Genomic DNA, 27,927 nt, shown 5'->3' with positions numbered 1-27,927 from the left:
CAACTAGAGAAAGCCCTCGCACAGAAACGGAGACCCAACACAGCCAAAAATAAATTAAAAAAAAATAAAAAGACATTGTTGGGCTTCCCTGGTGGCGTGATGGTTAAGAATCCACCTGCCAGTGCAGGGGACACGGGTTTGAGCCCTGGTCTGGGAAGATCCCACATGCCATGGGGCAAGTAAGCCCGTGCACAACTACTGAGTCTGTGCTCTAGACCCCGTGAGCCACAACTACCGAGCCCACACGTTACAATTACTGAAGCCGGCGTGCCTAGAGCCCATGCTCCGCAACAAGAGAAGCTGCCACAATGAGAAGCCCGCGCACCGCAACAAAGAGTAGCCCCCGCTCGCCACAACTAGAGAAAGCCTGAGCGCAGCAACAAAGACCCAACGCAGCCAAAAATAAATAAATTTAAAAAAAATTTTTTTAAATGGTAAAACTTATTTAAAAGACATTGTTAAAAAATTAAAAAAAAATTTTTTTGGACTCCCCTGGTGGTCCAATGGGTTTTTAAAAAATGATTTAAATATATATACTTTCTAACGTAGTTTTAATGTCACAGAAGTGGCTTTCAGGTGTACAGCAAGAGAAAACAGAGGTAGCTAAGAAAAGGCACCACCAGCCTCAGGTCTCCTGAGCCTGTGGAAGGCCAAGGCAAGCTGAGCCCTGACCCGCAGGTTTAGCAGCCATGAGAAAGGCCCTAAGTTCCTCAGGAAGAGCCAGGGGGCAGTCCCTGCCCCCTTGGAAACCCGGTTTCCTAAGGGGATACAGGCAACTCTGGGCCCCCGGCTCACCGCTCCAGTGAAAATCCCCCCAATGCCCATTCATTTAATGCCTCCTAGGGAAGCGCGCCTCTCCCCAGCAGTCAGGCTAGAGGGCTGAGGCAGCCTGGGGGACTAGGGGTGGGCCTGGCCACAGGAAGGGCTCAGTCAGCAGGCTTATCTTCTCGTAGGAGGGTGAGGAAGTGCTGGCCTCCCTCACAGAGCAGGCTGTGTTCAACCCAGCACAGCACGAGCCAGGGTGGCCCCAGTGGCTCCTGCTTGCTCACCAGGGGGAGGAGTTCGGCCCTCAGGACCTTTTCCAGGTGGATCTGCTGGTGCAGCATAGCCCCCCGCGGCCCCAGGGCCTCCGGGGTCTGCAGCGCCTGGGTACTGTGCACCGCTCCCGCAGCCTGCGGAGACGCTGCCCCACGATGGCCCGCAGCCCCTCCGGGGCGAGCAGGCAGCGCTACTCCTGCGTCCAGTCCTTGGGCTCTGCCGTGAGCTCTTCCCCGCTCGAAGTCTTAGCGGCAAGCAGGCCTCCTGCAGGTGCCGCAACTCTGCCTCCGCCTCAGCGGCGCTGAGCCTAGAGCCGGGCCGGCTTGAAGTTGTCTGCATTTTCTGCAGGAATTGGGTCTTGGTGGTGGTAGCTGCAGCACCCACAGAATCACTGGTCTGTGCAGAGCTGAGCGGGGCCCAGAGGCTGGGATGCACGCGCGCGCAGCCCGCAAACCAGAGAGCAACGTGGTGACTCCAGCCAGCTGGGCTGGGCCACGAGATGTAGGCAAGGGCCAGGGTAGCGGCCCCAGCCTGCGCTGTCTGGCTCTGCTGAATGTCAGGAGGGGCCTTTGGGGGTCGTGGGGAACTGAGGGGACACTGTCCGTGCAAAGGGTGACAGGGCTGACCCACTCTGGGAAATGCTAGGAGAGAATTCAAGGAAAAAGGGGAGAGGAGCCAGCAGTGACTAGTAACCAAGAGCTCTGGTGAGAGCTCTGGGTGCTGGCTCTGTACCAGGCACAGCACAAGCACCCGAAAGGTACCGCCTTGTTTAAGCCCTACATCACCTCTCGAAGCTGCTACTATTATTGTCATCTCCACAAGGAAGACGGATAGGGACCTGGAGTCATGGAGTGCCTTGCTCGAGGTCTCACAGCTTGAGAGAGGCTGAGCTGAGGGCCTCAGAGGCCGCTGGCTGAGTCTAAGGTGACTACAGCCGTCCTAGGGAGGCTGACTCTCCTAACGCGGAGAGGGTCGCCACCCAGCAGAGGAAGCCGAGGCACCCGTGGGAGAAGTCTTACCAGTGGGAAGCCTCAGCCTCCCTGCTTTCCACACTGCCCTGGTCTTCCCTCCCCCTCCCCCATCCTCGAGGCTCAGCCTCCCCGGGAATTCTGGGAAGCCGCTTTCCCGAAGGCCTCCGGCAGCTGTCGGAGAAGCCGGTGCCCAGGGCAGCTCTGTGTCACTCTGGGGGCTGCAGGCCCCACTCCCTACTCAGAGCCCAGTGAGGGATGAAGCTCACCCACCCCTTAGGCAGGGCTTCCAGGGTGACCCCGGGAGCCAGCCCGGTCCAGGTCCCACCTGGCAGGGAGGAGAGAAAGCAGAGCCCAGGTCTTCAAGAGCTCATGTGGAGCCCCGGGGCTGGGTGGATCAGTGGATAGGGCACAGGACAGGACCCAGTTCATCAAACACGGCACCTTCACAGCCAGCTGTTCCACTCGGCCAGCTTCTGGGCTTGGGCCTCATGGGGTGGCATCCTGGGGCTCCCTGGCCCATATCCAGCTCAATGCCCTGCCCTCCCTGTCACCCCAAACCCAGATTCCTGCTGCTGCCCGGGATCTGATCAGGTAGAGACAGTAGTTCCTCCAGTGAGGGTCTGGGAAACCCACCCCTTATCCTTGAGTGTAAAAGCTTCTGGGGACCGAGGAGCAGCCAACGGGACTGTTTGTTGGTCCCTGCGGCCTGGTTCAGGCTTGGTGGCTCCGACCCCGTCCCCATACAGGCCTGATCCCCCACTGACAGAAGGCTGCGCTCAGGGAGGTCCTTGGCAGGCACCCTGGTTTGGTGGATGCCCCTGGGGGCTTTTGTCTCTGCCGCAAGGCTGCCAGCCCTGCGTGAGGCCCTGGGGGAGGGCAGAGGCCCTGGGGGAGGGCAGAGGCTCTGGCGGCAGGGGAAGCGGCCATGGACGCAGACTTCGGGCTGGGGGCCTTGCCCTTGTCTCCTCCAGCCTTTGACATGCCTTTTCGCACCCATACAGCCTTCTCCAGTGCCTGGGTCAGAAGCTCCGGCTCCTTGAGGTCCTGCGGGCTGGGTGTGCATGCTACAGGTGGGGCCTCTCCGCTAGTTTCTGGCCCTGGGGTTGGCTCCGGAGCTGGGGTCTCAGCTGGTTCCCAGAAGGAGTCCAGGGCGTCATGCAGCTCGGCCACCAGCCTGGAAGGGATGCACCCGAGGCTCAGCAGCCTCGTGCCGCGCCACCTCCCGCCCCGTCCAGGGCGTGGGATCCACCGGCGCAAGCAGCCGGGAGGGTCCAGTGGTTAAGACTCTGAGCTTCCAGTGCAGGGGACACGGGTTCGATCCCTGGTCGGGGAAGTAAGATCCCACATGCTGCCCAGTGCGGCCAAAAATTTAAAAAAAAAAAAAAAAAAAAGACATTTTTGGACCTCATGGATATCATCGCTAAGCTCCTTTCACTAATTTGTCACTGAGACAATGAGGTTTCGACCTCTCCCCTGCTTCGACCTGACTCTGGCACCTTGGGCCACCCCTCTGCCTTCAGTATCCTCATCTCTAAAATCCCTGGAGAATCGATCTTGAGCCTAATAACAAGCTACCATTTATTGAGCGCTGGGCTAAGTGCTGCGTGTGTGCCGTCTCATTTAGTCCTTACATCCACACAAGGAAGCAGATACTTTCATTGGTTTCATTTTATGGATAGGGACACCAGGCCTAAAGGGGTTCAGAGCCTTGCCCAAGGGAGTGAAAAATCTGAGCTGCCATTCAAGTAGAGCACTGGCTAACGCCAGAGCACTGGCTCTTAAACTCTGTCTCTCCATCTTTATGGAAAATTCTAGCTTTAATACTCTACTGTCCTCTGATTCAACCTTGGTACCTCAGTGGGAAACAAGTGCCCTGTTGCTCCTGTAAGACCTATAATCGCCCACTGAACCACACTCTTCCTGGTTTTGGCCTAGCGTGAGGTAATGACACTTGTCTCTATTTAATAGGGAAGAGGTGAGATGAACGAGGTGATGATTGGTAAGTCTTTTGAGCCTGTTGAAGAAAAGCTTGGTGTCCTAGGCTTCCACATGGGAAAAGAATTATTTTTAACAGGAGTGAGAAACTGATGAGAATTCAGTAGCAAGAACCATGTTGTTTTTAGGTGATGGTCTCTTAAACCAAGAGCTGTCATTTTGTTTAATGATATCCAACCTGAACAAGCGAGCCTCAAAATCAGTCAGTCAACCAAAAGGCAAACATTTCTGTAACCAGGACATAGGGGAGCTTTACAGCCTTTAAACCATATAATCTGAGAGCACCCCCGCCATCTTACCAACTGGCACCACAAAATACGTGGGTTTTAATCATTATACTGAACAGCCGGCTGATAGGAGGCTTAACTCTGCTTTATTCCCAGGGGAAAAAATAAGTTTAGAATCATGTGGTGTGTTTATTTTATTTATGTTTTCAAATAGACTGCAAAGTATTTTTCAAATGCTATAAACATAGCAGTCAATTAACACCCTCTTTTTAAAATTTTCTTTTTAATTTTATTTCTTTGAATTTTATTTTATTTTATTTTTATATAGCAGGTTCTTATTAGTTATCTATTTTATACAATTAGTGTATACATATCAATCCCAATCTCCCAATTCATCCCACCCCCACCCCGCCACTTTCCCCCCTTGGAGGCCATATGTTTGTTCTCTACATCTGTGTCTCTATTTCTGCCCTGCAAACCGGTTCACCTGGACCATTTTTCTAGGTTCCACATATATGCGTTAATATACGAAATTTGTTTTTCTCTTTCTGACTTATTTCACTCTGTACGACAGTCTCTAGATCCATCCACGTCTCTACAAATGACCCAGTTTTGTTCCTTTATATGGCTGAGTAATATTCCATTGTATATACGTACCACATCTTCTTTATCCATTCGTCTGTCAATAGGCATTTAGGTTGCTTCCATGACCTGGCTATTGTAAATAGTGCTGCAATGAACATTGGGGTGCATGTGTCTTTTTGAATTATGGTTATCTCTGGGTATATGCCCAGTAGTGGGATTGCTGGGTCATATGGTAATTCTGTTTTCAGTTTTTTAAGGAACGTCCATACTCTTCTCCACAGTGGCTGTATCAATTTACATTCCCACCAACAGTGCAAGAGGGTTCCCTGTTCTCCACACCCTCTCCAGCATTTGGTGTTTGTAGATTTTCTGATGATGCCCATTCTAACTGGTGTGAGGTTTTGATTTGCATTTCTCTAATAATTAGTGATGTTGCACAGCTTTTCATGTGCTTCTTGGCCATCTGTATGTCTTCTTTGGAGAAATGTCTATTTAGGTCTTCTGCCCATTTTTGGATTGGGTTGTTTTTTTAATATTGAGCTGCATGAGCTGTTTATATATTTTGGAGATTAATCCTTTGTCCGTTGATTCGTTTGCAAATATTTTCTCCCATTCTGAGGGTTGTCTTTTTGTCTTCTTTGTAGTTTCCGTTGCTTTGCAAAAGCTTTTAAGTTTCATTAGGTCCCATTTGTTTATTTTTGTTTTTATTTCCATTTCTCTAGGAGGTGGGTCAAAAAGGATCTTGCTGTGATGTATGTCATAGAGTGTTCTGCCTATGTTTTCCTCTAAGAGTTTGATAGTGTCTGGCCTTACATTTAGGTCTTTAATCCATTTTGCGTTTATTTTTGTGTATGGTGTTAGGGAGTGTTCTAATTTCATCCTTTTACATGTAGCTGTCCAGTTTTCCCAGCACCACTTATTGAAGAGGCTGCCTTTTCTCCAATGTATACTCTTGTCTCCTTTATCAAAGATAAGGTGACCATAGGTGCGTGGGTTTATCTCTGGGCTTTCTATCCTGTTCCACTGATCTATATTTCTGTTTTTGTGCCAGTACCATATTGTTTTGATTACTATAGCTTTGTAGTATAGTCTGAAGTCAGGGAGTCTCATTCCTCTAGCTCCGTTTTTTCCCCGCAAGACTGCTTTGGCTATTCAGGGTCTTTTGTGTCTCCATACAAATTTTAAGATTTTTTGTTCTAGCTCTGTAAAAAATGCCACTGGTAACTTGATAGGGATTGCCTTGAATCTGTAGATTGATTTGGGTAGTATAGTCATTTTCACAAGATTGATTCTTCCAATCCAAGAACATGGTATATCTCTCCATCTGTGTCATCTTTGATTTCTTTCATCAGTGTCTTATAGTTTTCTGCATACAGGTCTTTTGTCTCCCTAGGTAGGTTTATCCCTAGGTATTTTATTCTTTTTGTTGCAGTGGTGAATGGGATTGTTTCCTTAATTGCTATTTCTGATCTTTCGTTGTTAGTGTATAGGAATGCCAGAGATTTCTGTGCATTAATTTTGTATCCTGCAACTTTACCAAATTCATTGGTTAGCTCTAGTAGTTTTCTGGTGGCATTTTTAGGATTCTCTATGTATAGTATCATGTCATCTGCAAACAGTGACAGTTTTACTTTTTCTTTTCCAATTTGTATTCCTTTTATTTTTATTTTTATTTATTTATTTATTTATTTTTGCGGTACGCGGGCCTCTCGCTGCTGTGGCCTCTCCCATTGCGGAGCACAGGCTCTGGACACGCAGGCCCAGTGGCCATGGCTCACGGGCCCAGCCGCTCCGCAGCATGTGGGATCTTCCCAGTCCTGGGCACGAACCCGTGTCCCCTGCATTGGCAGGCAGACTCTCAACCACTGCGCCACCAGGGAAGCCCCCCCCATTTTATTTATTTTTCTTCTCTGATTGCCATGGCTAGGACTACCAAAACTATGTTGAATAATAGTGGCAAGAGTGGACATCCTTGTCCTGTTCCTGTTCTTAGAGGAAATGCTTTCAGCTTTTCACCATTGAGAATGATGTTTGCTGTGGGTTTGTTGTATATGGCCTTTATTATGTTGAGGTAGTTTCCCTTATGCCCACTTTCTGGAAAGTTTTTATCATAAATGGGTGTTGAATTTTGTCAAAAGCTTTTTCTGCATCTATTGAGATGATCATATGTGGGTTTTTTTGTTTTTTTTTCAGTATGCGGGCCTTTCACTGCCGTGGCCTCTCCCACCGTGGAGCACAGGCTCCAGATGCGCAGGCCCAGCGCCCACGGCCCACGGGCCCAGCCGCTCCGTGGCACGCGGGATCCCCCCAGACCGGGGCATGAACCCGCGTCCCCCGCATCGGCAGGCGGACTCCCAACCACTGCGCCACCAGGGAAGCCCGATCACATGGTTTTTATCCTTCAATTTGTTAATATGGTGTATCCCTTGATTGATTTGCATATATTGAAGAATCCTTGCATCCCTGGGGTAAATCCTGCTTGATCACGGTGTATGATCCTTTTAATGTGTTACTGGATTCTGTTTGCTAGTATTTTGTTGAGGATTTTTGCATCTATATTCATCAGTGATATTGGTCTGTAATTTTCTTTTTTTGTGGTATCTTTGTTGAGTTTTGGTATCAGGGTGATGGTGGCCTCATAGAATGAGTTTGGGAGTGTTCCTTCCTCTGTAATTTTTTGGAAGAGTTTGAGAAGGATGGGTGTTAGCTCTTCTCTAAATGTTTGATAGAATTCACCTGTGAAGCCATCTGGTCCTGGACTTTTTGTTTGTTGGGAGATTTTTAATCACAGTTTCAATTTCCTTACTTGTGATTGGTCTGTTCATATTTTCTGTTTCTTCCTGGTTCAGTCTTGGAAGGTTATACCTTTCTAAGAATTTGTCCATTTCTTCCAGGTTGTCCATTTTACTGGCATAGAGTTGCTTGTAGTAGTCTCTTAGGATGCTTTGTATTTCTGTAGTGTCTGTTGTAACTTCTCCTTTTTCATTTCTAATTTTATTGATTTGAGTCCTCTCCCTCTTTTTCTTGATGAGTCTGGCTGAAGGTTTATCGATTTTGTTTATCTTCTCAAAGAACCAGCTTTTAGTTTTATTGATCTTTGCTATTGTTTTCTTTGTTTCTATTTCATTTATTTCTGCTCTAATCTCTATGATTTCTTTCCTTCTACTAACTTTGCGTTTTGTTTGTTCTTCTTTCTCTAGTTCCTTTAGGTGTAAGGTTAGATCGTTTATTTGAGATTTTTCTTGTTTCTTGAGGTAGGCTTGTATTGCTAGGCACTTCCCTCTTAGAACTGCTTTTGCTGCATCCCATAGGTCTTGGATTGTTGTGTTTTCGTTGTCATTTGTCTCTAGGTATTTTTTGATTTCCTCTTTGATTTCTTCAGTGATCTCTTGGTTATTTAGTAACGTATTGTTTAGCCTCCATGTGTTCATGCTTTTTACATTTTCCCCCCTATAATTGATTTCCAATCTCATAGCGTTGTGGTCGGAAGAGATGCTTGATATAATCTCAGTTTTCTTAAATTTACTGAGGCTTGATTTGTGACCCAAAATGTGATCTCTCCTGGAGAGTGTTCTGTGTGCACTTGACACGAAAGTGTAATATGCTGCTTTTGGATGGAATATCCTATAAATATCAATTAAATCTATCTGGTCTATTGTGTCATTTAAAGCTTGTGTTTCCTTATTAATTTTCTGTCTGGATGATCTGTCCATTGGTGTAAGTGAGGTGTTAAAGTCCCCCACTATTATTGTGTTACTGTCGATTTCCTCTTTTATAGCTGTTAGCAGTTGCCTTATGTATTGAGGCCCTCCTATGTTGGGTGCATATATAATTGTTATATCTTCTTCTTGGATTGATCCCTTGATCATTATGTAGTGTCCTTCCTTGTCTCTTGTAACATTCTTTATTTTAAACTCTATTTTGTCTGATATGAGTATTGCTATTCCACCTTTCTTTTGATTTCCATTTGCATGGAATATCTTTTTCCATCCCCTCACTTTCAGTCTGTGTGTGTCCCTAGGTCTGAAGTTGATCTCTTGTAGACAGCATATGTACAGGTCTTGTTTTTGTATCCATTCAGCAAGCCTGTGTCTTTTTGTTGGAGCATTTAATCCATTCGTGTTTAAGGTAATTATATGTATGTTTCTTTTACCATTTTCTTAATTGTTATGGGTTTGTTTTTGTAGGTCCTTTTCTTCTCTTGTGTTTCCCACTTAGGGAAGTTCCTTTAGCATTTGTTGTAGAGCTGGTTTGGTGGTGCTGAATCCTCTTAGCTTTTGCTTGTCTGTGAAGCTTTTGATTTCTCCGTCGAATCTGAATGAGATCCTTGCCGGGTAGAGTAATCTTAGTTGTAGTTTCTTCCCTTTCATCACTTTAAATATATCGTGCCACTCCCTTCTGGCTTGTAGAGTTTCTGCTGAGAAATCAGCTGTTAACCTTATCGGAGTTCCCTTGTATGTTATTTGTCTTTTTTCCCTTGTTGCTTTCAGTAAGTTTTCTTTGTCTTTAATATTTGTCAGTTTGATTACCATGTGTCTCGGCATGTTTCTCCTTGGGTTATCCTGCCTGAGACTCTCTGCGCTTCCTGAACTTGGGTGGTTATTTCCTTTCCCATGTGAGGGAAGTTTTCGACTATAATTTCTTGAAATATTGTCTCAGGTCCTTTCTCTCTCTCTCTTCTCCTTCTGGGACCCCTATAATGTGAATGTTGTTGAATTTAATGTTGTCCCAGAGGTCTCTTAGGCTGTCTTCATTTCTTTTTATTCTTTTTTCTTCATTCTGTTCTATGGTAGTGAATTCCACCATTCTGTCTTCCAGGTCACTTCTCTGTTCTTCTGCCTCAGTTATTCTGCTATTGATTCCTTCTAGTGTATTTTTCATTTGAGGTATTGTATTGTTCATCTCTGTTTGTTTGTTCTTTATTTCTTCTAGGTGTTTGTTCTTTAATTCTTCTAGGTCTTTGTTAAACAGTTCTTGCATCTGCTCGATCTTTGCCTCCATTCTTTTTCCGAGGTCCTGGATCATCTTCACTATCATTATTCTGAATTCTTTTTCTAGAAGGTTGCCTATCTCCACTTCATTTAATTGTTTTTCTGGGGTTTTTTCTTGTTCCTTCATCTGGTACAAAGTCCTCTGCCTTTTCATTTTGTCTTTCTGTGAATGTGGTTTTCCTTCCACAAGCTACAGAATTGTAGTTCTTCTTGCTTCTGCTGTCTTCCCTCTGGTGGATGAGGGTATCTAAGGGGCTTGTGCAAGCTTCGTGATGGGAGGGACTGGTGGTGGGTATGGCTGGGTGTTGCTCTGGTGGGCAGAGCTCAGTAAGACTTTTATCTGCTTGTCTGCTGATGGGTGGGGCTGGGTTCCCTCCCTGTTGGTTGTTTGCCCTGAGGCAAACCCAGCACTGGCGTCTACCTGGCTCTTTGGTGGGGCTAATGGCAGACGCTGGGAGAGCTCATGCCAAGGAGTACTTCCCAGAACTTCTGCTGCCAGTGTCCTTGTCCTCACGATGAGCCACAGCCACCCCCTGCCTCTGCAGGAGACCCTCCAACACTAGCAGGTAGGTCTGGTTCAGTCTCCTGTGGGGTCACTGCTCCTTCCCCTGGGTCCTGATGAGCACACTACTTTGTGTGTGCCCTCCAAGGGTGGAGTTTCTTTTTCCCCCCATCCTGTCGAAGTCCTGCAGTCAAATCCCACTAGCCTTCAAAGTCTGATTCTCTAGGAATTCTTCCTCCCGTTGCCGGACCCCCAAGTTGGGAAACCTGATGTGGGGCTCAGAACCTTCACTCCAGTGGGTGGACTTCTGTGGTATAAGTGTTCTCCAGTTTGTGAGTTACCCACCCAGTAGTTATGGGATTTGATTTTATTGTGATTGTGCCCCTCCTACCATCTCACTGAGGCTTCTCCTCTGTCTTTGGATGTGGGGTATCTTTTTGGGTGAGTTCCAGTGTCTTCCTGTTGATGGCTGTTCAGCAGTTAGTTGTGATTCCAGTGCTCTCGCAAAAGGGAGTGAGCACACGTCCTTCTACTCCGCCATCTTGAGCCAATCCTGAATAACACCCTCTCTTAAAAGACAATATGTAAGCTCCTTGGAAGATACAAACAGGGCTTGTTGAAGGGAAGTTAAGTATGGGGACCTGGCTTTCAGCTCTTCCTATGCTCAAAGGAGCCAACAACACATGCTTTGGGCTAGACCCTACATCTACTAACACCAATGCCATTCCTCCCTGGGGCATTCATTGCTTCAGACATTTCCTCATCCCTCAGGCCCCAGTTTCCATTAGATATCCCCTGCTTTCTCTCTCAAGGCACCTTGAACTTTCCCTTATAAACTTATCCATAATTTTTCTTCATTACTTGTTAATGCTTGCCTCTCCCACCATACTGTAAATTCCATGTATGTGTACCCAGTAACAAATGCAGACTCTGACACATGATGAGTGCTCAATAAATATTTGTGGATCTGTGTGTTCCTGTGGAGAATGGGGAGGAATGGGTGAGAATCTAAAAAACAATTTTAATAGGATTGAAAATCTTTCATCTTTCTGATCTCTTCATAAAAACGCATGTTGCCCAGCTCGATTGTGATTTTAGAAATTTGTGCTGCAGGAGTTGGTGTGGGATGTCTCAAGTTTGTCTTCATGTTACTGAACCAGAGTTGGGTCCACTTGCCCATGCACAGTAAAGCCGATCTACTGACACTGGGTTGTGGTGAATAAAGTGCAGTATTTATTGCAAGGTGCCAAGCAAGGAGTCCAAGTAGCAAGTGCTTAAAACACCCAAACTCCCTGAAGGCTTTCAGGGAAGTGTTTATAAAGACAGGGTGAGGCAGGGGGGTTGTCAGGTATGTGATCAGCTTGTGGACACTCCTCTGATTCGTTGGTGGTGAGGTAATCGGGGGTCAACATCATCAACCTTCTGGTTCCAACCGGTCTGTGCTTGTGGGCAGCATACAGTTAACTTCTTCCACCTGGTGTGAGTTTCAGTATCTGCAAAACAGCTCAAAGGACATGGCTCAGAATATTATCTATAGCCCTTGAGGAGGAACTAAAGGTCCTTGACTTTTTTTAATAGCTAAACTGTTATTATTTTGTCTTGCTTGACTGTTTTCCTTTCTTCCTGCATTTTCTCACTTCTCTGATTAAATTTATTCTTTGACAAAAGTTTTTCTACAGGCAAAAGGTAGGAAGAGGACATGGGGGGAGTTCTGTTCTGGGAAGGCCCCATAGGCTCCTGTTCGGTTACATTGAGTCCTCTGATGCCACTTAGTTCATGCCCAAGATGTATGCATATGTATACAGTGCAGTGACCAAGAAAGGGGGATTTACAGTCAGAAAGATCTCATAATGGGTTAAAGACCTAAATGTAAGGCCAGACACTATCAAACTCTTAGAGGAAAACATAGGCAGAACACTCTATGACATAAATCACAGCAAGATCCTTTTTGACCCACCTCCTAGAGAAATGGAAATAAAAACAAAAATAAACAAATGGGACCTAATGAAACTTACAAGCTTTTGCACAGCAAAGGATACCATAATCAAGACCAAAAGACAACCCTCAGAATGGGATAAAATAGTTGCAAATGAAGCAACTGACAAAGGATTAATCTCCAATATTTATAAGAAGCTCATGCATCTCAATAACAACAAAAAAAACCACCCAATCCAAAAATGGGCAGAAGACCTAAATAGACATTTCTCCTAAGAAGATATACAGATTGCCAACAAACACATGAAAGAATGCTCAACATCATTAATCACTGGAGAAATGCAAACCAAAACTACAATGAGATATCATCTCACACTGCTCAGAATGGCCATCACCAAAAACTCTAGAAACAATAAATGCTGGAGAGGGTGTGGAGAAAAGGGAACACTCTTGCACTGCTGGTGGGAATGTAATCGATACAGCCACTATGGAGAACAGTATTTCCTTAAAAAAACTAAAAATAGATCTACCATATGACCCAGCAATCCCACTACTGGGCATATACCCTGAGAAAACCATAATTGAAAGAGTCTTGTACCAAAATGTTCATTGCAGCTCTATTTACAATAGCCAGGACATGGAAGCAACCTAAGTGTCCATCGACAGATGAATGGATACAGAAGATATGGCGCATATATACAATGGAATATTACTCAGCCATAAAAAGAAATGAAACTGAGTTATTTGTAGTGATGTGGATGGACCTGGAGTCTGTCCTACAGAGTGAAGTAAGTCAGAAGGAGAAAAACAAATACCGTATGCTAACACATACATATGGAATCTAAAAAAAAAAAAGTCATGAAGAGCCTAGGAGTAGGATGGGAATAAAACACCAACAAACTAGAGTATGGACTTGAGGATATGGGGAGGGGGCAGGGTAAGCTGTGATGAGGTGAGAGAGTGACATGGACATATATACATTACCAAACGTAGGGTGGATAGCTCGTGGGAAGCAGCCTCATGGCACAGGGAGGTCAGCTCAGTGGTATGTGACCACCTACAGGGGTGGGGTAGGGAGGGAGACGCAAGAGGGAAGAGATATGGGAACATATGTATATGTATAACTGATTCACTTTGTTGTAAAGCAGAAACTACCACACCCTTGTAAAGCAATTATACTCTATAAAGATGTTAAAAAAAAAAAAAAAAAAAGAAAGAAAGATCTCAGCTCAAATCCTCCCACTATTTGCTGGTCATGTGATTTTAGGTTATCATGGCAGCCAGGAAAGGGTGCCACTCTGATCTCCTGCTTCAGAAGCATAACTGAGGGCCCAGCTCCTGCCCCTCTGGATTCACCGCTGCATTTGCACCTAGGCTGCGTTTGCCAGGGGCTGCTCCCAGCCAGTGAGTAAGCGCAGTCAGAGTGCTAGCGCAGGCCCTCCCAGGGACATGCAGGACTCCTCCAACAGGCCACCTTGGCTGGAGGACTCCTCGTTGGCCTGGCTGAGACTTTCTAGAGGTCCTTCTATGTCTCCTCCACAGGGTCCAGACTGGCATCGCCCCCTGAAGGTGCGCTCTGCCTTCTCCTGCCCCCTCCTCTGAGCCTTTCCCTGGCAGTTCCCCCCATAGGGTTCTGGCACTTCTTTTTTTTTTTTTTTTAACATCTTTATTGGAGTATAATTGCTTTACAATGGTGTGTTAGTTTCTGCTTTATAACAAAGTGATTCAGCTATACATATACATATAGCCCCATGTGGTTCTTGCACTTCTAATCACATCTTGGCATCTGCTTCTTGGAGGACCCAGTGAATTAACACAGCTAGTCACCTAAGCTCTCTCTGGCTCCGTTTCCTCATCTGTTAATTCCCTTTAGGGTTGCAGCGAGGATCAATGTGAATAACCTCAGAAACGTGGCCGGCATCCTGCACCCAAGAGCTATCGTTCATTCCCAGCTTTTCGCCTTCACATCACCCACTCCTGCTCCTTCCCGTTGACTGTCTCTGTTGCGGTGTCTTGTAGCTCTTCCCTTAGGTTCCCAAGTTATCAACTAGCTCGATGCACCCCTCCCGCCCCCCCACAATTCCCCTGTGTTAATATACTAACAAGAGCAGTGTTTTAACGTGAGCCCTCCGTGGCATAACCTGTAGTCATTGTAATGATAGAACAGCTTAAAAAAATCATGAAATGACGATGTATCTTTGGCTCCCTCCTAAGTCTCCTTTCTGCCTCTCTGTTCTGACTCCTTCAGTGCTGGGAGGAATAGACTTTAGCTGTCTCTTCTCTGCTCCCAGTAAAACCTGTTGTCACGGAGGACGAACCAGTGAGGGTGCCTCGTGTCTCTTCTGTATTTAGCTGCCTTTTCCTCCTGCCCATTGGATGGGCGCCCCTGGCTGCTGAGGGTAGGAGCCATGGCTCTGGCTGCCTCTCCGCGCTGCTCTGGATATTCCTTTAAGCACTTCATTCCCAAATGGCAGCCCCTCCTTTCTAGATGGGGCCTGAAGTTCTACTTGCACCGAAGCGGTGGCCACATAGAGTCGCTCTTGCTTGTCTCTGCTTCAGGCACAGCACGTAGAAGGCTCTGCTTGGTAGACAGGATGGCCTTAGTGTAGGCAGCTGATGGGCAAAGTCCACCCTCTCCTCTGCTGCTGGAGCCCCTCAGAATGTCTCCTTTGCCATCTAGACCTCTCCGGGCTGGCCCATGGCAACTCATAAATGGCCTGATCCTCTAGGGCAGACCTGCATTCATTCAGCTGGACTTCTGAACTAGGGCTACCCTGAGTGTCTTTGCTTGGTTCTTAGCTGAATTGAACTTTCTGAACCTTCTGGAATCTCCCCGAAAACACCCAGCCCTAACCCTTCCTTTCAGTTTTTTCTGTTGCAGCAGTACATATTAGAGTTCTCGGCAATGTTTTACCAAAAACCACCTTCCTCTGTAGAGCCCAACAGCCCAGAAGCTCCTTTAAACTGGGCTGGGAGGACCGTGCGTTGCTTCTCGGCCTTTGGTAAGCCGCTATTTCCGAGGCCTTCAGGACTCCCATGCCTGGGCCCGTTGCCCCACCCAGAGTCTGACAAGTGAAAAGTTGAAAAACAAACAATGATGAGACAGAGAGAGTAAACGCTGCTTATTGTAAAAAGTCAAACCATAAACAAGCCTAGGGAGCAGACCTTGTGGGTTCTCTGCCCGTATCTCTTGGCCTTCACCAGTCCCATGCGTGCTAGTGGCGTCCTCCTCCAAGGCCCCATGACTGTCATTCTCAGGGCTTCCTTGGGTGGAATGGGGAGTAAACGCCCCACGAGTGGCTCTCAACCATTGATGGCAGAAGCTGGTATATAACTCCTCCGTCTCCCTTCCCCCTAGGGTGGGACGAGTCTAAGGCACGTTCTACACCAATTTCCAGTTGCCTCAGTTGCCCACAGTGATGACCTGCTCACTAACACACCCCCACTTCCCTCCTAGTGCTTCTTGAGTCTCTCTCTCATTTCAACTACTCACATCAAATCCTCATCTCCAGGTCTGCTTCTAGAGGAACCCAACCTAGAACAGCCCATATACTATACAATATTGTCTGAAAATAGCCCTTCACTTTGCTTACGGCAATGAACTCCCATTTTTTTTTTTTCCCATATACCTTCCTTAGTATGCACCCCCATTATATTCGTACTTGTTCATTTATAAACGATATCCTTTCATTAACCAGTATATTAAGTCATGGGCTATGCCTTGGGCCAGCTTTATATCCATATTTTTAATAGGTACCTGGATAATTTTGAGTTCTTTGAACAACCTCTTTTCAGATCTGACTAGATGGTCATTGTTTTGACTTCAACCGTGGTGGACAAAGAAGGTTCTAGAAAATGGAGAAATGCATCATTTGTTGCACTGTGAGAAGGAGAACTCATTTTCTGGTTGTTTGATTCTTCTTGCCTTATTAATATTATTTCCAAGCAGGGTTTCCTTTGTGGGATTCTTCAGAGTCACCTGTTTATTTTATGAGGGCTGGTTTCATGAGAACTAGAGACTCGAATCTGTAAACACACTTTACCTTATAAATGTTGCAAAATGCTGAAAGCAAATGATGAGGCTTATCATCCCTTCAATTGAGGAATTCCCACTCTGTCTTCAGAATCATTTGAGGATTCTTGTCTTGTGACTGTCTGACCTCCAGACAGGGGGAGGGTGGTGGCATGAATCCATATATTACCTACTAGTTGAGTTTATTTTCTTATTCTTTGGATCAAAAATAAACCTAGTCGAAGTCAGCGTCTTTCCTCCCCCTGCTGCAGTGGATCATCTTGACCACCCCTTGAGATGTGCACCCCTACTTTGGGGGCCACTGGTTTGCTTGCATCTGTTCCGCATTCCTCTGCCTGTTTTTCAAGAGCCTCCCTGCCCTGCACCCACCTCTCCAGGACACCCTGTTCCAGTCAGTCCAGCCTCTTCCCTCCCCTAGCCCTTTGTTTGTTCCCAGTTCTGACGTGGGCCCTCCCTCCCGCCCCAGTTCCATCCATGGAACTGTCAGGTGTTTTCATCTTTCCTTTCCCATGGGCTTCCTCACTGTGCTCCAGACCCCTGGAACATGTCTAGCCCTCACCACACCTTTTTTTTTTTTTTTTTAATGTACCGCCTACTTATTTGTCTGTAGCTGGGCTCTAGCAGCTGCCCACAGGCTAGAGCCACTTGAGTGCAGAGAGGACAGAGAGCTAATTGGAGGTGACGCTTAATCCTGTTAAGTGGCGCCAGATCCTACATCCCATAACCAGCCCAGGGGCCCGAGGATCCTCTGGGCTCTGTTCTTCCGGCTCTCCCAGCGTCTGTCTCCTCTGGTAACTGGCTGGGGAGTGTAAACATTAGTTGGTCTATGGCACGCAGGTAGTAAGGAAGCCGTAGAGAAATTACTCCAACTCCTAGCTGAGAGGGTAGAACAGTGCCGGGCTCAGGGTGCATTAGGCTACGTTCCTCGTGGATTACAGCTTCTGTTCTGCCTTCCAGGCTGCGTCAAACACATTCATCATAAGACTTTTTGTTTTAAGCCCACATTTATTGTTTGAAACTAGATCTCCCAAAGCATAGAATTAACCTACTTATTTTTTTTACAGCTTTATTAAGATATATTTCACATACTATATAATTCACCCATTTAACGTGTACAGTGGGCTTTAGTAAATTGACAGAATTGTGCAGGCACTTCATGTGATGTTCAGTTTTACGTGTCAGCTGGGCTAGGCTACAGTTTCCCGTTATTCAATTAAACGCTAATCTAGGTGCGCTGTGAAGGTTTGTAGATGCGATTGAAGTCCACAATCAGTGAACTTTAAGTAAGGGAGATGATTTCAGATGGTCTGGGTAACCCTGATTCAGTCAGGTGAAAGGCCATAAGAGCAGATCTGGGGTTTCCCTGGAGAAGAAGGAATTCTGCCTACAGACTGCAGCTTTAGCTCGTGCCCGGGAATGCCAGCCTGCTCTGCCTGCTGGCAGGCCCTATGGATTTCAGACTTGCCTAGCCAGCCCCAGAGTCGCATAAAGTAACTCTTCATGCACTTAGAGTCCTAACCACTGGACCACTAGGGAAGTCCCTAAATCTCTTAATATATGTCTCCTATCATTTATGTCTCTGGTTGAACCCTGATTGATACAAACTCACTTTGAAAATACCAGAACAAATTTCCATTTGCCGTAGGAGCCTGCTTTTCTTTTCTGGGATCTCTTGCAATCTTCTGCCCTTTTGCTCTGTGTTCTTAAGGGTGTTTCTGTCTTCTTGCAATCTTCTGCCCTTTTGCTCTGTGTTCTTAAGGGTGTTTCTATCTTCCCTCCTGCCCACAGGGGCTAAGTCTTGGATTTAATCTTCATTGTATATAGGTACGGTCAAAGAAATTTTCACCACCACCAGAACAGTTTGTTTGGACTCTATTTGAAATGTTCCCTGTTGCGATTTCCTCTAGAAGGTAAATTTCATGGGGAAGGGGGAAGGATCTTAGTCTGCTCTGCTTATTAAGATACCTCAAGAGCCCAGAACTGTGCCTGACACATAGTAGATGCTCGGTAAACATTTGTTGAATGAATGAACGCCCACGGTGACGTGTAAACTTGAAAGAAGGAGAGGGTCTTCTTTTACATCCTCCATAAAAGCCTAACAGTGTAGAAGCAGCGAGGTACTTTGTGGTAAATTACAAAAATGGCCACAAATCCTTCCCTTCTCCTAAAAGCTGGAGTCTGTTTCTCCATCTCTCAAATCTAGGCTTGGCTGTGTGAATTGCTTTGGTCAATAGGACATGGACAAATGTGATATAAGCAGAGACTTGAAAAGCGCTTAGGTATTGGGGCTTGGAGTTGGAACTCTAACACGACCATGAGCTAGCCTACTAGTGGGTGACAGGCTACAAAGAGAACCAAGGCATCCCATCTGACAGTGTACCAACCACCAGACATGTGAGTGAGGCCACTCTAGATCATTGAACCAGCTGCCAAACTATAAGCTGAACACAGACACGTGAGCCAGTCCAGATCAGAAGGACCGCCCAACTGACCCATTGGCTCATGAGCCAAATAAAATGTTTGTGGTTTTAAACTGCTAAATTGAGGTCATTTTTTACACAGTAATAGATAAACGATATGGTACTCAATAAATTCCCAAGTTCAGATAAAGATACGTCATCCCAGTTCGCAAATATTGTGTGCCTGCTATATGCCAGGCTCTGTGCTTGGCACCAAGAATAAGAAGATTAAAAGATATGGATCTTGGGCTTCCCTGGAGGCGCAGTGGTTGAGAATCCGCCTGCCGATGCAGGAGACACGGGTTCGTGCCCTGGTCCGGGAAGATCCCACATGCCGCGGAGCAACTAAGCCCGTGAGCCATGGCCGCTAGGCCTGCGCGTCCGGAGCCTGTGCTCTGCAACGGGAGAGGCCACAACAATGAGAGGGGCCCGCATACCGCAAAAAAAAAAAAAAAAGATGTGGATCTTGAAAGCCTCCTTAAACATGACACCAAAAAACGAGTGACTAAAGAAAAAAATTTGATAAGTTGGATTTCATCAAAATTTAAAGCTTTGGGGCTTTAAAGGGCACCATCAAGAAAGTTAAAAGACAACCCACAGAATGGGTGAAAATATTTACAAATTACGTGTCTGATAAGGGGCTTGATTCCAGAATATATAAAAAAAAAACTACCATTCAATAATAAAAAGTTAACCCAGTTTAAAAATGGGCAAGGGATCTGATTAGACATTTCTCCATAGAATATATACAAATGGTAATAAACATATGAAAAGATGCTCAACAGCATTAGTTATTAGAGAAAAGCAAATCAAAACCACAATGAGATATCACTTTCCATCTACTAGGATGGCTATAGTAAAAAACACACACAGTAGCAAGTGTTGGCGAGGATATGGAGAAATTGCTGGAGGAAATGTAAAATGGGGCAGCTGCTTTGGAAAGCAGTTTGGCAGTTCCCCAAAATGTTGAACACAGAGTTACCATATGACCTAGTCTGGATCGTACTCTGACACCAGTCAACCAGTTCTCCAATTCTCCAGACACCAATTGGATGTCCAACAATTCAATTTAATTCTGACACTAACTACCTGGAGTTAGTGACAGATTCCACAGATTTAAGGGTTCAGTCCCACAAGACTGCCCCCGTTGCCAGTTCAATGTCCTGGGCCACCCGTACTTCTGGCTATAAATTGTAGGTTCCCACGACCCCCTCCTTAGGTTCAATAGTTTGCTAGAATGGCTCACAGACTTCGGGGAAATACTTTACTTACATTTATGGCTTTATTATAAAGGATACAACTGAGGAATAGCCAGATGGGAGAGATACACAGGGCAAGGTATGGAGAAGGGAGGGAGCATAGAGCTTCCATGCCTTCTCCGGGCACACCACCGTCCCAGCAAGTTCATGTGTTCACCAGCCTGGAAATTCTCCGAATCTCATTGTGCAAGAGTTTTTATAGAGTTCCATCTCCAGCACCACCTCCCTTTCCCAGAGGGGTTGGTGGGTGGGGCTGAGAGTCCTAACCCTCTGAGCACTTGCTCTTTCTGCTGATTGCCCGTATCCTATAGCTATCTGGGGGGGGGGGCGGGTCCCACCCTAAGTCACCTCATTAGCATACACTCAGGTGTGATTGAAAGGGGCCGGTTGTGCATAGCAAAAAACCCCACAAATCCTGTCACTCAGGAAATTCCAAGGGTTTTAGGAGCTCTGCCAGGAACTGTGGGCAAAGACTAAATATATTTTTGTATTATATGACACCCAGAAATTCCACTCCTAGATATATACCCAAGAGAAATTTAAAAATGCATCCATACAAAAGCTTCTATGTGAATGTTTACAGCAGCATTATTCATAATAGCCCCAAAGTAGAAACAACCCAAGTGTCCACCATTTGGAGAATAGATAAGTAAAATATGATATATATTCATAAAGTGGGATATTATTTAGCAATAAAAGGAATGAAGTTCTGATAAATGCTATAACATGGATGACCCTTGAAAACACTGTGCTAATGGAAAGACGCCAGACGCACCAAAACCATACACGGTATGATTGTATTTAGATGAAATGTCCAGAATAGGCAACTGTATGGAGACAGAAAGTAGATTACTGGTTGCCAAGGGCTGGGAGGGTTGGCAGGAGTGGAGACTGACTGCAAATGGCCACAGGGCGATAAAAATGTTCTAAAATCAGTTTGCGGTAGTGGTTGTACAATTCTTTGAATATATTAAAAGACGTTAACTTGTACACTTTAGATGGATGAATTGTATGGTATGTGAATTATATCTCAATAAAGCTCTTTTCACAAAGTTGAGCAAGTTGGCCAAAGGCGAACAATTATTAGTAGATAAGCTGGGTTGGGACTTGAGTCCAGGTCCTATCTGCACACTGTCTTTCTTTCTGTTTGCATCTCAGATATGCCTAACATATTTATTTATCTCAAGACCAGTGTGCATAGAAAAATGCATAATAAGATCTAACACATGTATAACAATGTTTTATAAACCACCTTCTTTTTTTAACTTTAAAATAGACTGCGAGCACTTTTCCATGTCATGACGTAGTTTTCCACCACATAAAATTTAATAGCTACGTTGTATCCCGTTGTATGGCTGAACCTTAATTTGTCCAACCAGGTCCCTATGATTTGAATGGTTGCTAATATGGGGCTAGTATCAAACTCAGTGCTATAAACAGGCTGGTGGGCTTTCTATTTTTGATAGCGTCTATGACCTTTCTCCACTGACCAGTGTAGGGTTTCTCTCCTTATAAAACTTTTTACTAAAGCATGATGTACATGTATAAAAGTGTCCATATCGTAAGTGTACAAGTGGCCGTGTTTCAGAAACAGCACCTCTGTGTAACCAGCATCCAGCTGAAGAAACAGAACATGACCAGCACTTCAGAAGCCCCCTCCTACCCTCCATATCCTTTTTCCGTTTTCAGTTGAATGTCAGGTGGCAGTACATCAAATTGGCAAATGCAACACCCCCCTTTGGAGCAGAGCCAGTAAAGAGGTCACAGATGACTGCTTAACGTGCACTTGTGTCTCTCTACTCTGTTTGTGCCTTGGCTGTCCCGCTTTCAATGCTCTGACATCTAGTAACCTTAATCGTCCCCTGAGCATCACCTCGACCTTGAGTTTCCACGTTTTGGGTAGCTTCAGGAGCTGAGTGGGCAGCTGGCGAGTTAAGCTGGCATGGGTGAGTGGCATGACCAGGCATGTGGTGCCATCTTCCCCGCCCTACACGCCTGACAGTGCATGTAGGGAGGGCCTAAGTGCTTGTGAGCGAGGGCCAGACGTTCTAGACTAGTGGATCTCGAACTTGGCTGCATATTGGAATCCCTGGAGGGCTTTAAAATATAATGATGCCTGGGACCCACCCCCAGAGATTCTGACTTAATTGGCTTGGGGTATGGCCTGGACATGGAGATTTAAAAAAAAAATACCCAGATGATTCCAAAATGCAGCCAAGGCTGGGAACCCATGCTCTACACTCGGGTTCTCTTTGGCTTTTGTGGGTGTAGTGCTTGGTGTCAGCATTAGCTGAAGATTAAATGCCAGGCCTCATTGACTCCATAATATTTTTGTAATACACTGCAACTTATTTTGGCTTGCTTTAGAGGGTTTGTGCAATACTATTTTGACAAACATCACACTCTCTTAGATTGAACTGACATTCTCGAAGATGGCTGTGGGTATACCAGGTCATTTAGCCGGAATGGGAATTAAGATGTCTTAAAACAATAATGAGTTACCAGAGTCACTCCTTGAGCATATTTATGTATTTTCCTGTCTGTCCTGCTGCTGATGTGCCTTGGTGTAATAGTGTGCTCACCGGAAGAAAGGATGGTTTCAGATGCATAAATGACACAAGGGAGATTTGCAAAGCCATCGCGCCTGATCCATCTAAATTGTTCCCTGTTTCCTGCAGAGGATACGAGCCTCTGCAGGCAGGGGGGACTTTCCCAAACAGAGGCCCAGAGAGCATACTTGAAAGATGACTAAAGAAAGTTTCTTTTATAAGTTACCTTCAAGAGGGAAAAGGAAATACCTGGTTTATGAGTCAAAACCAATGGGCTGGGCAAATATCAGACAAAGGGAAGAGAAAGGAGTTTCAGCAAAGCGAGAAGGGAGGTGAGTCTGGAGTAAGTTGGTGCTTCCAGGGGGTGAAAGACATGTGGCTGATCCCCACTAGAGGGAACAATCAGCTAGCTTACCTGGTGGGGTGGTTGGCAGGTGTAAAGCAGACCTACCCAGGTACTGAGGCACACGAGCAAGTGTCATCCGCGTTAGACAGAAAGGGTAATAAACAGTGAAGGCAAGAGTGCAGATGTGGAAACGCCCCCTGATTCCCAGGGAAATGTCCTGCTCTCCTCAGTTTCACCCTCCTAAGTGTTTGCACGAGAATGCTGATGCTTGAGCTGGAGTGCCTAGGAACCCCATCCTTTCTCAAGGAGTGCTTGGTGGACCCCGGCCAGAAGGTCGGCTCCAGCAGAGCTCAGAGTTGATGATACACTTTCCCACATGATTTCGAAGCAGTGGTGGGTTCTGTCTTGTATTTTTACAACCAACGGAAAGAATCTCTTTTGGAGAAAACAGGCAAAGAGGGAGCTGAGGATAGTAATTTTGTACCCTGCTCTGTAATTTAGTCTGGTGTTCTCTGCTGAAGGAGAAAATAGTCCCTGTGTTAACAGACAGTGGAGGATGAGAGAAAGATGGATCAAGGAATTTGGATCCTGGCCCTGGAGTTTTCATTGTGTTAGGAAGAGAGGAAATACTTTTAACGTTTTTTCCCCCCATTTTAAACATCATAGAAAGACATGGCTTGTTTGTGGAGGAGACAGATGTACAGATTCAGCTCTAGATGGACGGACGGATAGGTAAATATAGCAGGGTGGGCAGTGTAAGAACAGAGAGGTGAGAGGAAGTGAGAGTATTGGCCAAGAGCATAGATTCGGAAGACAGACTGCTGCCTGTGACAGCCACAGCTGTCACTGACTAATAAGTGGCCTTGGGCAGGTTATGCAATCCGTGCCCCAGCGCCCTCATCTGTAAAATGAGATAGTAAGGGTACATACCTCATGGAGCCTGGCACAAAGTAAGCCAATCAAATTTCACTTTACTTTTTTTTTATTATCGGGATATTACGAGAGAACTGATGAGGCCTATCTACCCCCGCCTGAGGAAGTCAGAGAGAATCACCTCCCCGATCAGGGGAGGTGGTAGCCTGGGCTGAGTCTCAGATGACGAATACGAATTGGCAAGACAGGACGGAGACAGAATTCTCATTCTAGGCAGAGGAGCGGGGTCTGCGGGTGAGAAACATGTTTGTAAGGAAGGTTGTTGAGCGATTTGTATTTTTTGAGTCATAATTCCCTCCATGTTTGAAAAATAGGTGAACACATATGTGGAAGTCACAGTGTGGTTTTTGTTTTTGTTTTTGTTTTTTCTTTCCCTTCCGGTCCACAGGATGACTGCGGTATAAGGACGTTCAGAAACATCTTGTAACGTCTCCTAGTCTCCCCACGGTCTGTAGTCTACAGTTTGGAAATCATTGCTGGAGTCTGCTGTATCCTGGGCTCAGGTCCTGCTTTCCTTCGACAGTGCTCTCCACATGGAGAGCCATTGAAGGTTTTCAAATGGAGGAACCGTGGGGGGAAGTGATGACTCAGCATCCATTTCAACCTCCTTTCAGTGTGCCTTTACATGTAGCAGAGCCTACAAATCTAATACTGCGTTTCCCAGACTCCCTGGCAGCCGAGTCATTTCAGTTCCACCAGCCAGATGCGGTCACATGAGACAAATTCAGACCTCTTCCAAGTGGGGAAAGAGGCATGGTGGGAAGCTTATGTTTTGCGGGTGCATCTTACAACAGGTCTGGTGTGCCTCAGAAGCCAGTGGTTCCAGCAGTGGCTTCCTGAATCCCCACATCACATCTGAGGTCGGGACCCTGGAGCCAGCTGCTGCGAGGGCAGCTTGCCAGTTTGCTTACACAACACTTTCCTGAGGGTGGTGGTTTGCTGTCGGGAGAACCGAGTTAGCACACGTCTGGGGGCTGCTGTATCCTGGACCCAGGCCCTGCTTGCTTTCCACCTCTCTCCAGTGCAGGGTCAACCCCACTTCCCCGTCTCCTTTCCCCTGCCCGTGACCCTTCCTTAAGAGTCACCTGGTCTCTACCACAGCTTTGGGAAGGCAATCTGCACCGGCATCTCGGTTACTTTCCTCCCGGGAGGAACCTGGGTGGCTTATGCAAATTTATCCCCTCCCACTTATGCAGATTTGACCATTCCCCTGCCTTTAAGCTAGTCGCTTGTTTAACCTTAAAAAGAAAATAGAAAAGGACAATTGCCTCCCCAAATACCTTGCCACAAAGTGATGCCACTTGGGGTGGAAAGAGTGATATAGGCTTGTGGGGAGATGCTGATACTGCAGGCCAAATGATCAGGTAAATAAACTAACTGAAATGGACAGGCAGGAGCTTCCAGGTAATTTATAAAGAAAGCAAGTTGTGGCCAGAGTAAGGAGCTGTCCTCTGAAGCAGAAGGAATAATCTTTCAGGATCTGGAACTTAAAGAGAAATGAGATAGAGTAAATGATAGCTCTGACCTGGGGTGGGGTGGGAGAGTTTCCAGTCTTGACAGTGTCCCCACGTGAACTGTAGGGGTCTGCTCTGCCCTCAGAGGCCTGGCCGAGGGCCCCAAGCGGGGGCTGAAATCCAGGCCAAGCCCCCCTCGCCAAACTGCAGTCCCCAGCATGGGGCTCTGTGCTCCCAGAGGAAGGAATGGGCCCCTTTTAAAATCCACATTATGGTAGTTCTATTTGTAGTTTTTTAAGGAACCGCCATACTGTTCTCCATAGTGGCTGTGTCAATGTACATTCCCACCAACAGTGCAAGTGGGTTCCCTTTTCTCCACACCCTCTCCAGCATTTATTGTTTCTAGAGATTTTGATGATGGCCAATCTGACCGGTGTGAGATGATATCTCATTGTAGTTTTGATTTGCATTTCTCTAATGATTAATGATGTTGAGCATTCTTTCATGTGTTTGCTGGCAATCTGTCTATCTTCTTTGGAGAAATGTCTTTTTAGGTCTTCTGCCCATTTTTGGATTGGGTTGTTTGTTTTTTGTTATTGAGCTGCATGAGCTGCTTGTAAATTTTGGAGATTAATCCTTTGTCAGTTGCTTAAAAAACTACAAATAGAACTACCATACGACCCAGCAATCCCACTAGTGGGCGTATACCCTGAGAAAACCATAATTCAAAAAGAGTCCTGTACCACAATGTTCACTGCAGCTCTATTTACAATAGCCAGGACATGGAAGCAACCAAAGTGTCCATCAACAGATGAATGGATAAAGAAGATGTGGCACATATATACAATGGAATATTAGCCATAAAAAGAAATGAAATTGAGTTATTTGTAGTGAGGTGGATGGACCTGGAGTCTGTCATACAGAGTGAAGTAAGTCAGAAAGAGAAAAACAAATACCGTATGCTAACACATATATATGGAATGTAAGGGGGGAAAAAAGGTCATGAAGAACCTAGGGGTAAGATGAGAATAAAGACACAGACCTACTAGAGCAGGGACTTGAGGACATGGGGAGGGGGAAGGGTAAGCTGTGACAAAGTGAGAGAGTGGCAGGGACATGTATACACTACCAAACGTAAGATAGATAGCTAGTGGGAAGCAGCCACGTAGCACAGGGAGATCAGCTCGGTGCTTTGTGACCACCTAGAGGGGTGGGATAGGGAGGGTGGGAGGGAAGGAGACGCAAGAGGGAAGAGATATGGGAACATTATGTATATGTATAACTGACTCACTTTGTTGTAAAGCAGAAACTAACACACCATTGTAAAGCAATTATACTCCAATAAAGATGTTTAAAAAAATCCACATTAATGGTTCATAGGGGCTGTCCTAGTTCCCCGGTGATGGGACAGAGAGAGAGAGGCCCCGACGCGCCCGGCCCGTGTCAAAGCCTCCCGACAGCTGGAAGTGTGCTCCCTCCCCCAGCCTCCAAAGCATGGAGGGTGGCTGGATGTGCAGAGCTGTGTGCCCAGCCCTCCCCCAGCCTCCAAAGCATGGAGGGTGGCTGGATGTGCAGAGCTGTGTGCCCAGCCCTCTCCCAGCTCTGCCTGAGACAGCAGTTTGCCCTTTGGTTACATAACCACACGGAAAGGGCGAGGTGGCATTGACTTTGTTATTGTTTGCCAAGTGTTTTCAAGCCATAAACTGCACGTTAGGAACTGCGATCTTTATCGGGACTTTGAAAACTGCTTAGAAAGAGTGTTTCCTGTGGCGAGAGGGTGCAGAGGAGGAAAAGAGGGGCGGAGACGCAGTCTTCTTGGAACGCAAACTGCCAGTTTCCTTTCTAGAGTGAGTAACCACGTTTGGCCTTTTGTTCCTCACCTGGGGAACATGTTCGGCAAGTGTAAAGCTGGAGCAGGTTGTTTGCAGAAATGCTTTGAAGGTGCCAGGCCTTCTGCTGTAATAGCACTGCGCGCCGTGTTTTCTACTGCCCGGAGCCACGTCCACCAAAAAACAGACAACAGGTCTGGCCAGAATGAGCCTCTTGGGCACCGAGGCCCTCAGCCTGCCGTTAAGAGGCCGCCAGCTCCAGGAGGGCGGGCGGAGCGGGCAGAGAAGGACGTGTCAGTAGCAGCCCTGGGGCAGGAGAAACGAAAGTGCACACGAGAGGACGTCAGAAAGTCAGCTTTAAGGAGCTTCAACCATAAATGTAAGCCGCTCAAACCACCACTTTTTAAAAAGCACCAAAGGGAACAACCATGCCGTGAGGAGCTGGCTTATTCCATCCGTAGCAGATGCTGTGCTTCTCCACTGCCAGCCCTCTGCATTTTCACACACACCGGCCCAACTTCCAATAGGCAGCAACGGCTGCTCTGCCCTGAGACGTAATCTGCGTGCCAGAGCGGCGCCCAAGGTGCCCTCGCTTCTCAGACAGGTGCGTGTGTCCTCGCTGGTCACCCCGTGTCCCCCGGCAGGATGAGGTTCCAGCGGCCCACAGTGGCAGCTAGCTTGACAACATCCTCTTAAGTGGCTTCCTTCCCTCCCCTGCCTCTTCTAGCTTCCCCGATGCCCTACCGAAGTGCCCAGAAATCTCCCAAATCAACCACTTGCCCTGGAATCCTGGTATATACCTCAGTGCCCAGTTCTAGGGG

The 27,927-nt window shown here is 46.4% G+C and overlaps 1 pseudogene; it reads right to left on the bottom strand.

The window, feature by feature from the left end:
• Window positions 1-926: 926 nt before the first annotated feature.
• Window positions 927-27,168, bottom strand: LOC131748209 (tubulin epsilon and delta complex protein 2-like; annotated as a pseudogene).
• Window positions 27,169-27,927: the final 759 nt, after the last annotated feature.

Source organism: Kogia breviceps, chromosome X (genome assembly GCF_026419965.1).
Source record: "Kogia breviceps isolate mKogBre1 chromosome X, mKogBre1 haplotype 1, whole genome shotgun sequence".
NCBI classification, from domain to species: Eukaryota; Metazoa; Chordata; class Mammalia; order Artiodactyla; family Physeteridae; genus Kogia; species Kogia breviceps.
The sequence above is the reverse complement of the archived record's forward strand: the minus strand, read 5'-3'. Positions and strand labels throughout refer to the sequence as shown.